This window comes from Chelonia mydas, chromosome 2 (assembly GCF_015237465.2).
Source record: "Chelonia mydas isolate rCheMyd1 chromosome 2, rCheMyd1.pri.v2, whole genome shotgun sequence".
In the NCBI taxonomy this organism is placed as follows: Eukaryota; Metazoa; Chordata; order Testudines; family Cheloniidae; genus Chelonia; species Chelonia mydas.
In genome coordinates, this window is record NC_057850.1 from 120,617,591 (window position 1) to 120,632,179 (window position 14,589).

The 14,589-nt window shown below is 43.4% G+C and overlaps 1 long non-coding RNA gene across 2 annotated transcripts; it reads right to left on the bottom strand.

Annotated features, from left to right (window-relative positions):
* Positions 1 to 396: 396 nt before the first annotated feature.
* Positions 397 to 8,479, bottom strand: LOC122464571. 2 transcript variants are annotated; one of them, XR_006288742.1, is made up of 4 exons: positions 8,345 to 8,473; positions 2,948 to 3,062; positions 2,420 to 2,547; positions 1,471 to 1,868 (listed from the first exon to the last, which is right to left on the bottom strand). It is a non-coding gene; the product is annotated as an uncharacterized LOC122464571 (long non-coding RNA). The 2 variants fall into 2 exon arrangements; XR_006288743.1 differs by having other exon boundaries at positions 397 to 2,547; positions 8,345 to 8,479.
* Between the last annotated feature and the right edge of the window lie 6,110 nt (positions 8,480 to 14,589).

Sequence of the window (14,589 nt, forward strand, 5' to 3'; positions counted from 1 at the left end):
TTGGCTCCTGGGCTCAGCAGTCTGTTCTGTCCTCCAATCTACACATACAAAAAGTATTGGACTATTGTACCAAAATGAGTAAGAAATTTAAATCTTATGATCTGAGATTAATGGTGGTGTTAGTTTTCTCACATAAGCTATAGGGTTAAATCCAGAGCCCCACACTCCTTTTACGCACTCTTTACGCAAGCAATCTCCCAATGAGATCAAGAGAGAATCACCTTAATTAAAAAAAATAGAGATTTAAGGATGTGACTCTCAAATAACTCATTCTAAATGTGATGATTAATTTAAATATGAAGATTCAGATGATATAATATACAGTAATTGAAGTGGACAACTATTTTATAAACCAAATTTCTCTTTTGGTGTAGATAATGCATCAAAAACTTTGTCACCCTGTATAAATATTTTTATTCCAAGTTCAAAGTTTTAGAAATACGTTGTTAGATGTGCTTGAATTCATGAGATGTAGAGGGCACTGTTGCACTTACTGATTGTAGACACTATCTGATTTGAGGTCTGAAATCAGCTATTATCCATTTATTTTGTCTTGTGGCTCATATATTGGATATTTATTATTATTTGCCAGAAAACAATGATTGTTTTTTTAAAAAAATCATAACTGGCTTTCTATCTCACCAATGTAAGGATGTGCTATAGCAGTTTCATGAATCATCTTAGCAGCACAGAGTTTATATTTTATAGGCCCTTAGCTGACACACTGATTTCACTCTTGGTTGTTAAGTTTTAAGCGTGATGCACTGGGAGTTATGATACCAACTCTTTCTGCTAAAGGTGAGCTGGTAAGTGGCGTTTTTGTTCAACTTTTTATCCTGAAGTACAAAGAACAAAGTTCAGGGTTTTGTGTTCCTCTTCAAGGTATTGATGGCATTACTAACACCTTAATCAGAACAGAGAACGGTTGCATGGGAAACCTGGCAGCCTGTAGGGAAATTACTGAAAGTCAGAGGTGATTTTCAATTATTTTCTTTGAACAGATTTGTTATTTTGGGGCCAAGTTTCCAAAGAAGCCTAATACCAGCCTCAGCTGCGTGTGAGCAAGCCATTTTTTCAACCCCACCTCTCCTGCCATATAGATCAGTGATAGGAGGCGGGTAGCTTGTGAGGAGGTGGATTACCTGCTTCCACCAGCAAAGAGGTCCCCTGACCAGGGGGGAATTCTCCAGGATCCATTTCTACCTACAAGTGGCACAAAGTGGACCTTTGTTGTCACATTGCTGTACCATTACAGCATTTCTTGACCTAACCCACACACGCTAGTCTGTGACCTGTGCTCACCGAATGGGGATACCAAACACATTTCCTGTAACATGCAAAGTGGAAACAAAAAACAAATCCACCCTCAATATTAAATAACATAGTTGCAAGCTTCAACTATGTTAAAAAATATATACATGGAACCTGGTTACATGAGAGACCATAGCTCTTCCTGTGTAATACCTTCATTGTTGTAATCAGAGGCTCCAGACCTAACAGCGATTTAAAAGAATGGTGGTAGCAGAGCATCTGCCACATAGGTCTGTAACTCAAACCTTCCCCCCTACCTCCAGCTCAACATCCTGTCCAAACCAGAAATATGGCGATTTCCTGGACACACTGCAAGGCAGCTTGGTTCAATGGCTTAGGCACTGGGTGCATGAGTTTCAGGAGACCTGGCTCGGTCACTGGCCTGCGGTATGTCTGTAAGCAAGTCACTCCACCTGTCTGTGCTCTTCTTTATCCTCCTGACCTTTTGTTTTGTCTACTTAGTTGTAAGCTCTTTATGGCAAGGAACATCTCTTACTAGTGTATGTACAGGGTCTTGAACAATGGGCCTTCATCTCATTTGGATTTTCTAGGTGCTGCTGAAATATAAATAATAAGAAAGGCCCATTTAGTTTTTCAGAGGTTGGGAATGGTTGGGTTTCTGCAGTTGTTGTTGTTTTTGTTTTTTCAGCACCCAAAACTATTCAGGGCCCTCTGCCAGGGTGCAATAGATGGGGAGGGAGTCACTTTGAAGGCTGATTCAATATAAAGGGGTTGATTAAGTTGCAGCATCTTTCTCCATTTTGGATTTGTATTTCTTTGATCTGATGTATTTTAAAATGTTATGAAAAGCCTGGGAAGCTAAGGAAAAGCACTTTAAAGCAAATACTTAAATAATAGTGCCCTGTACTGAGCAAAAATCATATTTTGGGGCTTGGTGAATTAGTTTCCCATTTGGGATGTGGAGTCCAGTATTTTCTTAGGGTAGTTTATGTACTAAGTGTACCCATGTCCTGTTTCCTTGGAGAACACTGGGAACAAACTGCACACAGGTGGTTTTGTAGAAACCTCATAAGATCCCATGGCCATTTTAGAGACTAAAAACTTAACTTTAACAGATGACCGTCCTTCTCTCAGAGCAGCTTCTCACCCTGTAAGCCTTTCTGCAGAGCTTGCTGGTCTTGCTGCTCAGTCAGGATCCAAATGATCATGAACAACCTTGGTGGAGGCGGGTGATTTCTCAGTGAAATGGATAATGAGGTATTGTCCTTGCACAGCCTGTTATAATCCAGAAGACATTTAAAATGCAGGGTGTTGTTTGTTCTTTAGTGTACTACTGCTAGGTTGCCTTCTATCCCTATGTTAACTTACTTTTCCAGATTATATGCTGTGCAAATGTAACTCCCATTGGTTTTGGCTCACAATGGTTAATTTATGTAGCACAGAAAGATAACTATCTTCCCTCTGGTCTTGAAGATACCTGTTTCTCGCTTTGTTTGGTTACAGACTTTAAAGTACAGTATCAGCAGTATACATAATTTCTCAGAAAGTGTTAATACATACATTTCACAATGACATTAATGACCAGTGTGTCACTAGCTTTCATTTGATACCTTACAGAACACTTTTTCAATAAATACTATGAAAGGAGGTCGAGGAGATGGACAAATATATTTACCTGGGTCAGCAGCTGAGCAGAGACAACTCATTCGAAGGGAAATGCTGTAGGACGTGAAAGGCGGGGTGGGCAAGTTTCAACAAAATAAAATGTCTCCAATGGATGATGAACTGCCCTGAGGAAAAGGAAAGAACTGTTGAACTCCACTGTTCTGCCAGCAACGATAGATGGAACGGAAAGCTAGTCAACAACAAAAGCGGAGGAAGAAAAACTCGCTGTCACCCAGAGAGTGATGGAAAGGCGAATATGTAAGATATCACTCCGTGATCACATACTAAATGAGATCAGAAGGCATACAGAGGTGACCGATGTAGTGCAGGCAATGTATGACGCAAAGTGAAGATGGGTGGGTCATGTAGTCTGCAGGCTAGAAATGGAAAGAACGTGTTTGCAACAAAACAGATTGGTGTGGCGTCGACTTGTGTTTGTGGAGGGCCAGATGAGGACAAGCCGGACAACGGTGACTATGAAAGCAGTGTGTTAGGTGCAGTGAGTTTGTCAGGCCTATCAGGAAGTGCTGTTACAGAACAACGAACCCTTTGCCAGTTGGCATTGAGGAGTTTAGGGTCAGAGTGCCCATTTTCACTTTTCAGCCCCTGCCCTTTACACCTGAGAAACTCCTAATATGAGCTTTTCCTTGGAATACATGGTCTGCAAAAATGGTTCCCATTACCCCTCCTTTTCTGCAACTGCTCTGCAATTGCTCTGCAATAGTAAGAAACTCAGAGAGGTCTAAAGTCCCCAGCTAAAGGAGAGTGCTTTAACCCACACGCTGCTCTTCATGACTTTCTGGATGCAGTTACCGCATGGCATCTTTAACTCTTTCTATGGGGAGCTCCATCCTGGGTGCTTCAACATCCATGAATCCTACATGTATGAGCCTATACCTTTCACCATACAAATAATGTAGCTTTAACTCCCATCTCACCTTAGGGCTCTAAGGGATACCGTTAAAGTCGGATATTAATTTGGTCTACGTGGTCGATGCCACTACTGGCTATTGGCTTAAAGGCTCTCCTTCAGCTGTGGCTGTTGTGCCATTAGTGACAACAGGAAGCCCCCGTGAAGAGACTGCAATCCTACAGTCTAAGGATGGAAAAGATAGTTACAGAATGAGGATACTTAAGGTCACTGAAGAAGAGGCTGCTAGAGAAGGGAAGGGTGCTGGTTGTCTCCCAGAAAATAAGTCTAAATTTATAAATCCAAGGTCAGAGAAGGGTCCATGTTTGTTCTGCAATTTTATTCTGATGCCACTTCAGCAACATGATTTTAGTTTTTATGTTTAAGGTTCAGAGTGTGCTAAATAATGACCAGCCACATGAATTCAGATGGGAATAAGTAAAGATTGAATGTATACAGTATTGCTCCTAGCCATTGCTAGCTGAGTTAATAACTCAGTGTTGAAAGAAAGGGTAATATTCCATTCTAATAACCTGACAGTTGTTGAAAGTGTCAGCAAACAGCCAGCATGCCCTGCATCCATTATGATCAATTATTGTGTTATGATGCCTGCTGGCTAAAATCATATTTTAAATACATGCTATATTTCTGTCAGGAAAAAAACCCCACAAACATTTAGCTGCTTTATTTACTTCTAAGTGGCAGTTCCATTTTCTCTTCTCTGTTGGAGTAAAAAGAATTAACTTCAGCAACAAATAGCTCTGACTCCTTAACAGTGGTTTGCTGAAGTGTTCTGTTCAACCTGAGGCTTGGAGACTTTAGAAACTAGAGCTTGAATGCCTTTCTGCAATAGGGCAGGATGATGGAGGGGAAGTTTATTCCCTCAGCCACCTATATCCACTACTTGTCTCTTGCCTAATATTTAGATTGTAAGCTCTTTGGGGTAGGGACTGTGTTTCAGTTCTGTCTTGTACAGCACCTAGCACAATGAGGTCATGGTCCATGACTGCTACCAGAATACAGTAAATAAAGTGTAAAGGAAGAATGTATGTGGCGCATGATCCTATAATGGATTTGTTATTATCTACTACAGTCAGTAAAAACAGAAAGTTAGGTTTACAGCAATTACTAGAAAATTCACAAGTTTTTAATTTGATAGATACCAGCAATGTGCTCACTGTGGTACAAGATACAAAATGAAGACTGTCCCTGCAGTTCAAAGTTCCCTACAGTGTGCAAATATATGGAAGTGTTTGCTATAGCATTATAGGGGGAAATTAAGGGTTTAGAAGTGGTGGGGGAAAATGTCCCAGTTCTAGAGAGTTGAATTGGTTGATCATTAGTTTACATTGGAAAAGCTGAACCACTGAGTCATAGACAGTAAAATAGAAAATGGAACTTTGTCCATCAAGGCAACAGACACTTGGCATGATAGGTGTAGAGAAGGGATATATGGGAGACTGTTTGGTAATATTTTGTTACAATGGCAATGAAGCACATTTTAAACAGTAGTTCCAGGCTTTACCCATAACAATCTTAACTCAAATTCAGCTTATAGTACAATGACTCAGCAGCAGGGGTATGATTTCATGTCAAATAGATTGAAAGTCTGAGGTCAGATTGATATAGGTTCTGGCATACTTAAAAGCCTGTGAGGGATCTGTATTATAGTCTTTTCTTATTAAGAAGAACTAGAGTTAACATTTCCAAACAGTTTCAGTTATAAGTATCATTTTCCACTCAAAGCTTTACAAAAACAGTTCTCTTTTGGGTCTGGAATCACTTATACCCATGTAAGCTCACAGATTTCTCTTCAGTTCTTTCTGGTTTACACCAGAACAAGTGAGATCAAAATCAAGCTATTAGTTTCTGCCTTGTTGTGAAGATCCTGATTCTTCCCTACCTTTAATTTCATGTGGTTGTTACTCCTCTGCAGTGAGCATTTTCCTACCAATATTTCTACACTTTTTTAAAAAAACTTTAAACTAGGAAATTAAATTAAATGCAATTATATAATACTTATATAGCTTCCTACTTCCTCCCTCACTCTTAATATAAAGTGAGTTATCATTTAAAATGCCTATATTAGAATATTGAAGTCACCTGGTAAAATGTGTTATCAAAGTGTTTGTGGAGAGGATTGCAAACATGATAAAAAGGTGTAAGGAAGGAGAATCATAGCCGATACTGAAAAACAGAGAGGGAAGGATGGTATAGACATATGCCTATGCTTCTCCTCCTTCCTCGCACCAGCCAGTAGAGCTGGCCAGGCACAGTATGTGGGCCATGGACTTTCAAAAGTATAGCAGCCCATTAAGCACCGTGCGTGTACCTGTATCAGGCGCAGTGTCTTTGGGAGCTTTCATTGTGGGAATGCACCTCTGGGTAAACTCCATGTAGCATGTACATTTACAGCTCTGATTTGAGGCCAAGTCTTTTGCACAGAGAATGCATTTCTTGCAGAGTTTATTATACACTGCTCCTGCATGAGAACAATCCTGATCCTACTTAAATATTCCATCACTTGGCCTTTAAAGGAAGACTTGATGTCTTTCTAAAAGGTACACTGGAGCTCAGCTACAATGTATTGAAGTCAATGCAGGGCTAACTGGGTGAAATTCTACAGCCTGTGTTATGCAGCAAGTCAGACTAGATGATCACAGGGGTCCTTTTGGGTCCTACTATCTAAGAATCACCAGAATTAACAGTATGTGATACTAGTCATCTGTCTTATTTTCCTGAAGAATTTCATGTTTTATTAGCTATCTGGAACGAATACGTCTCCTCTCTCTAATTTATTGAGATAAAGAACCGAGCGTAGGGACTGCACCCTGTTAGTGCCCTTGGTCGTACTAGCCACCTGGTGGAGAGCATGAGACCATTGCCCTGCTACCCTTTAGCACCAGCCAACAGTGCTGACTAGGTGGAAGAGAGCACTCTAGCCTCCTAAAGAGTGGTTACTTCTGTCTTCCTGGGACGGCCTGGGGAAGCATTGTGCTTTGCAGATGCAGTGCAGCTCTGCAGCGCCTTACTGCAGGCTTGTGCTGGAAGAGTGCCATCTAGCCCTCAGAAAGTAGCCCTCACTCTGGTATGTACAAAGTCTGCTATTGCATTTCCTAATAGCTGTGTCCTACATATTTGAGTGAACAGCCTTTATATAGCATTATCCTCATGGGTGCTTCCATCATTAGAAATAGGTGGATCTTTCACGGCTGCAGAAGGAGATATAATTTTTCCCCCTTATCTGAAGACAGCTCAGGGAACACACCTTGAAATAATCTTGAGCGCAAGTATATTCTGGCTGATGTCAGCGTGCATGCCTCTTAGCATCTGCTGTAAGTCCCTTATTATCTGCATGGACAATGTAAATATTCTCAAGATTAAGCTCATCTGTAAAGTTAAGATTCATTGCAGCAACTGTCTGGATATCAGGAACGAAGGAAGGAAAGGAGAGATAGTGAGAGGAAAAGGTGGAGCATGGGGGGCAGGGAGAGGGAAAAGGTAAGTGGAAGGACGTCCAGGGAAAGGGGATAAGAGGTGATCAGAGCAAACAACCAATTCAAACAGGATGCAGCTACACAGCAAGCAGGAGCCCAGGGCCATGAGTCTCCCATCCCGGGTCAAAAGACTCCGGTTTATGCTACTGGGCTCAAATGAAATGTGTAGATGTTGCAGCTCAGGCTGGACCTTGGGCTCAGAAGTTCATCCCCTTCCTAGGCTTTAGAGCCTGAGTTGCAATGTCTGCACAGCTATTTTTAATGCGGTAGCACAAGCCCTGTGAGCCCAAGTCTGTCAGCCCAGGCTCAGAGGCTCACTGCTGCAGGCTGCGTAGATGTATCCAGGCAGGAAAGACAGTACAGAGTCCAAACAGCTGCAAATAGCCTGATGAAATTGTAAATATCAGGGATGCACAGGAATGGAGTGTGACAGGGTACACTCGCCTCTCATGAGTGCCTCCTGGGTGCAAACCTGCATTTGCTCTTTCTGCTTGTGGTGTCCCCTTTTGCCCTCGCCAGGTGGGTCTTCAGGGGCTCAGCCCTCCAACTAAGTCACTCAGTTAATAGGGGAAAAGATGGATGAACCACTTTCAGGATAAAAGGCCCAACAGGGCCTTTCCCTATGCCCTTGTTAATCTCTTTCACCCTGTCTCTGGGCTTACTCCTCAGCCCCTTCTGAGCTAGCTTTAAGTGTATACCTGCCCTGGTATGGAGTTTTGCCCCACCCCCATGGCTTTCTCCCTGGAGAATTTGTCCTCAGCTGTTGTCATGTTCAAATTCTAGCCCCTTTCTTGGGTTTTTGGTACTGAGTCATATCCCCTTCTTGGGGCGTAGGCCACTTCCCCAGCAGCTAGTGGGGGTGGGGAGGAACCCAGGCCTGCCCACTATTTTGGGTTCTAACCCAGGAACCCTATATATAGTGCCACATGCTGCTTTAATAGTTGCAGCTGCTGCCTTCACTGGGATGCATCTCACATAGCCTCTTCCTCTTCACCCTTACCTCAAAGCTGAATTTCTCAATTCCTCTTCTTCCTCACTGAGTGCTAATGACACCAGAACCCATCCTCTGGTTCTCCCTTGAGCTCTAGCAAGAAGCACCCTTCCTTCCTCTTCTGGTCCCAGACAGGAACTGAGTAGCTCAACCCCTGCAGCTCCATTAAATTTAGCCTGCTATACTCTGATTGGCTGCTTCCCTGCAGCTTTTCTAGGCAGTCCTGGAGGACCCACCTTTATGGCTTCTTTACAGGGGAAGGGTGTGGTGGGACCACAAGGCCTCCAGCAGGGGGCCTTAAAGCGCCTGGTACACCCCATCACATGTACTACACCAAACTGCTACGGTGTCAGTAGAATGCCAGGTGTACCACGACCTATAGGTGCTTCAGCAGCTACACTTTGTAGGCGCTAGTCCTGGTGGGATCCAGTAAACCACTCAGACATGTGACTAAGGGAAAGGGTATTTCACTAGGGTTGGCAGAAGAGAAAAGGTTATAAATACCCTAGGTACCGATGCTTAAACCACGGCAGTTCAAGCTGAGCAGTAACCATTCTTATTCTGGGCCCCTGGGGCAGTTCAGTGGAGAGAGAGGGCTCTTTGCACTTAATGCCTGGGGTGCTCTCTCCAGTCCAGTCTCTATTCAACAAATAGGGGCTTGAAGGTTTTCAGGCCAGGTTCCGTTAGTGTTGCTCATTGGAGCCCTTCTGCACTGCCTCTCCGCCCAGCCACTGCTGCTCCCCTGGATGTCCCACATAGATCTGCACTCAGCTGTACTGTCTGGCTGTCACAGACTATTTCATACCTCTGTCCACAGTTGCTGGGGATACTTCTCTGAAGCTAGCTAGCTAGCAATACGGCCCCTGCATCCAGATTCTCTCCAGCTCCTGGCTAGCCTTGCAGTCACCACTTTCCAAACAGAGGCTGGCCACTTTCTGGTTCAGGACTTTTCCCTTTACCTGGTCAGGAGGAAGGGGATGTGCCGCGAAAAGGGAGCTATAGTCCCCTCTTAGCAGATCCATTACAATATCATTGTTGACCAGGGGATCCTGGAAGTCATTTCAGATAGGGAGAACTCTTTATACCCAGGAGGCGTAACTGTCCCTGCGAGCTCCTGCTCTTCCTTGCTTAGACCATGTAGCTGTGAAAAGAAACCCTGCTGGAACTGGAAAGGTATCCCTCACTCCAGTCAAGGGATGAGGGTGGGAGACTGAAAAACAATGAGTCACATATTGGGCCTCGCTTCACCCACCCCACTGCTCCTTCAAGTGCAATCTTAACTGCAGCTGTATGGAGGGAAAGCATCTCTGTTCCCAGGAGCTAACTCCATCCTCAGGAGTTATTGCTCTTCTACTTTCCCTGTACCAAAGTGGCTGAAATATGAACTAATGGTTACCTCCATCGAACCACACCTTTTGCATCCTACTCATCTAGGTACCTCAAGAGACCTGTATCTTTTGTAGCACTGAAGTGCTTTTAAAGTCACCTTAACTGTTTCTTTTGTCATCTCCCCATGCCAGAATACATTGAAAAACAGTTTCATAGCCTTTGTTCTTTTGCAGGGATCATCTCCAATCATTTTTGTCTTTGTCCTTCAGTGATGAAGGAACTTGAATATTTTCTAAGTCTGGAGTCCGCATGCACAGTCAGAATGTAATGTTCTGTCTTGAGGAAAAGGAAAAGGTTTTCTAAAATCCCCTTAGAGGTCCACTTGTCTCCTCTTGATTCTCCCTAGAGTACTCCTGTCCTCCTGTACAGTGACTTTTTCAAGCCCTCTGTTTATCACTCACTGTCATCCAGTCTTGGAACGGAACCCATATCTTGTGACTTAGCATACGTGACCAAGTACATAGAATACTCACAGCTGTGTTCAGTTTGCAATCCATATGCTGGAATGTGTTTCCATAAAACATTTGTCAGATAACTGAACAATAAAACACAACATCCTAGTTTGTTCCTGGACAATTTGTGAATGGAAAATAGGATACATTCAATAGATAAATTATTTCGTGCAATTAGTTCTTACCCCGTAGAAATCTGATCAGTATTGCACTTATACCTGGATCATATTCTTTTCTTCCTTGAAATTTATCCGTTGCTTCTTTTTGAGGTTGTTGTTGCTTTATTAAAGTTCAGAGTGACTAAAGTTGCTGGAAGCAATTGTAGTTGTCTCTGGGGGGAAAGGGCAACATTCTAACTATGATCATAGTGTCCAAGATTATTAAATTTATTAATCACACCACCTTTAGAGATACTTGGCTCGATGTTTTTCTTTAAAAGGGTAATTATATAAGGTCAAATTACTCAGCCATAAGATTGTGCCTAAGGACACCCCAGTGATATCGATGGGAGTCAGAGGTGCTGGAACTAGGAGTGCCGGGGGTGCAGCAGAACCCCCTGGCTTAAGTAGTAACAACCAAATACATGGTTTCCACTTTCAGCACCCCCACTATAAAAATTGTTCCAGCACCCTGATGGGAGCTTTCAGAGCAGGATTTGACTAATAGTTCTGCTTAGTTTCTTGTTCTAATTATTGTAAGGTAAATTAGCACAAGCAATTAAAACTTATCTCAGAGATGTATTCATTTCATTCTGGCTTTTTGTCTCAGTAACTTCTTATAAAACCTAATCATTCTGATCCATCTGATCTGATTCAATTCAAACTGTACAAACACACACATACACACGGAAGCAAAAGAGTAGTCCTCCCACGTTTTCAAGTATTTGTCTATGTGGTTTATCAAAAGCAATCACAGAGAGGCAGCAGGAACACTATAGTCGGGCAGCAGGATTAATCAAGCAAATGTGTGCTGTGCATGCTCAAGAGGAAAACACTGCAGCACATGCATTCAGTTACAGAAATGAAAATTCTGCCAAGTGCGTCAGACTTGCTCTCAGTTCCGGGAAGATAAAGCATGAGCATAAATAGATTTTCAGTGTGCAAGTGGGGGAATAGTCCTGCTATTGTGGGGAACTTTCCTGGCTTCTGCACTACCCCGGTGAAGTGGGCTAGCGAAAGGATCTGAGTCCTCGCTCCCACTTCCCTTACCCAGTGGCCTCCCTTCCACTCTCCTGTCTGGCAGAGTCCTTGTAACCCCAACAAGGCTGGGCCCAGGATTCCTGGGGGCCTCAACCCCCAACCCTGCTGTGGTCACCTAGGACGGGGCTAGGGTGACCCCACTCCAGGGTACTCTCTCTGCACTGGGCACTCCTCTGACCCACTGACCATTACATACAAGTTAAAGCAAATGCAAGTTATTTAATCAACTATTAATTTTAAAAAGAGTAAGGAAAAATGGGAAAGGTTAAAGGAAACACATCACCCCGCTCTGTGGCAGGGAACATCACAAGCAGCGTCTCTGGAATGTCCGGGCAGTTCACAGTCTGTTCCTTGTAAGTCCCAGGCCTTCTTCTCAGGCCCTGGCTGTGCTGCAGGGATGCTGTGGGTTGGACACTTGCTCTGGTGGTGCCACACACTCTCAGGCTCTAAGTGGTAGGACCCTTCTTCCCAGTGTCACCCCGCCCTATCGGGGTTATGATCCAAGCCTGGCCTGCAGAGCCCCTTGGCTGAGGCGTCTCCCTGTGCTGGGCCTGCTGCCCAGGGTCCCCCTCAGTCTCCTCAGCTGCTCACCGCAACCAGCTCCGGACTGCTCCAACCCCAGCTCCACCACTCTGTCTCAGCACTGCTGCTGCTGCTCTGCCTCCAGCTCCCTGGGCTGCTTCTTTGGCCCCTCTGGCTCTGGTTGCTGCAGCTCTGCTCCCAGGACAGGTCTGCTCTCTCTGGGCTGTGCCTCTGGCTTTGGGGCTGCAGCTCCCAGGACAGGGTTTGCTCTCTCTGGATCTGGCCCAGCTCTGCTCCCCAGCTCAGCTTGGACCCTGGCTTTCTCCTTAGCTCAGCCCCTCTCTGTCTGACCCAGGCAAGTCAAGCTCACACGGAGGACGGGACCTCCCTGGCCTCCTGACTCTCTGATTAGCCTGCCCGTCCTGTCATTCAGGTTAACGTGGATCATTGGCCTCTCCCTATTGTTCCTGGGGGCTGTCAGTCTCAGGGCCCTGATTCCCCATCTACTCTTCCCCCTTTTTAGTACTGGGAGCTAGCAACTAAAACACCCCCACTGAATGTTAGTAAGGGGGCAACAGTTCCCTTACATGTGCAACAAGTTAATGAGCAAAATCCTGCACTTTCCCTTCTGATTTAATACAGAGTGCAGCTGTGTATGAGGGATAACACTTTATTTTAAAGGCCACTGTGATTGTCAGTACTTCACGCACTGGATTTATTCAGAAATATCTTGCAAATGTTATCAACATTTCCCTGTTATGGTATGGTAATTGTTTCCATTAGCTAATATTATTAATGGATAGAAAAGGCACTTCATAAAGTTCTTACTATGGACAAGTTAGTTACCAATAAAGTTTTGTGAAACCTGCTGTAAGTGACTGAGAAAGATTCACCCCCATGCAAAAGCAGAGACTGGTTTAGGCACAGAAAAGATGCAGCTAGTATCTCCCCTATTCATTGACTGCCGGGGGCAGATTTGTCCTCTAGCACAGGCTAGGGAACCCATCAGGGATGTTCTAACTTGTGTACCTATTGCAATGGCTCCTATGAGCCACCCTACAAGCACATAACTGACGGGGAACAGGTCTTCTTTGGCTCTTCCCCCTCCTGGCCATGGTATGACCCTTTCCTTTTTTAGCCCATCTCAAGCCCACTCCAGAACACACACTGATCTGAGCCATTGTGGATCTAGCTCTGCCTTTGGAGTAGGAGCCTCCTGGGCAAGGGACTTTATCCCTTTTCTATGGTTCCTTTCCCCTAGCCTAAAACAAGAAAAGAATTGATAAAAAGTATTTAATGTCATTAACTTCTCTCTCTTCCTTCTAATCTCCCCACGGTGCAGTCACTTTTATTTCATTAGCACATTCATTTAACACAAGCTGCATTTTATTATTTGGACCACATGTAAAGCAGACACCATATCCTCTTCATGTGAATGAAACAAGATGTTCATTTTACTTCCTTTGGAAATTATTCAAAACCCTCTATTACTTTCAAGGGTCAGATCATTTAGACAGGACTTTGCAAAATTTTCACTTGATTCTATATCTTAAATAATGAGAAGAAGTCAGCAAATAATATTTTCTTAGGAGGTAATTATTTTTCAAAGCACGAGGACCTAGTTTTGATTCAAATAAGAAAGTCGGAGGCTAGTCTATGCTTTTATCATTGACCTCTCAGAGCACACTTTTAAATCAAATGTAAAAGTCATATTTCTTTAATAAGTAGAAAAGACACGATTAAAATTTTACTAGGCCTAAACTTTACTTTTGGTGCATTACATCATTAAACTTCCATAGTATTATAGAATGTGAAATCCACATAAAGCATTTGTATGATTTTTATATAAAGAAAACTTTACACTTGTTAAAAGAACTCTATCAAGTATTTTTATGTAATATATAAATACGTCTTACCCTGCTAATATTATTGGAGGTGACTTTACCTCTGTTTACAGCATTTGTGAGGCCACTACTGGAATTCTGTGACCAAGTCTGGTGACCACATTTACTATAAAGGATGCTGAAAAACTGGAAATGATGCACAGAACAGCCACAAAAATAATTTGAGGGCTAGAAAAAGTGCCTACCAGTGAAATACTTAAGAAGTTCAATGTGTTCCTGTGCAGGCATAATTTCTCTCTGTCAAAAATGCACCCACAGATTGTCACCAATCTTAGCCCTGGTCTACACTTAACGTTTAGATTGCCCAAGCTACATCATTCAGGAATGTGAAAAATCCACACCCCTGAATGCTGCAGTTAACCCAACCTAATCCCCCAGTGTAGATATGACTAGGTGGATGGAAGAATTCTTCTACAGTGAGGGAAAAATCCTTTCCATCCATGTAGAAAGCATATACACTGTGGTGCTGCTGCACCTGTGCTACTGTACAGCCCACAGTGTCGACACACCCTTAGCAGTCAATTGTCTACCTTCATTATTGCGGGGCAAGCCAGGTAGTTAAACATGCAACTTCGAAAATATACATTTGCTATTCATTTGTGCAAAAAGATTGTAATTAGCCGCTCAAAGTTCAGAGGGCATTCCAGAGCCAGCTTAACTTTGGACATGTACTGCTACAAAAGCTCCTCTTTAAATCCATAATACAGTATAAGTCATCTAGGTTACATGGACCTTGGTACAGTACATCCCCGTTGGCAGCCGTTCCTGGTGCAGCCTCCCAGAAGAAA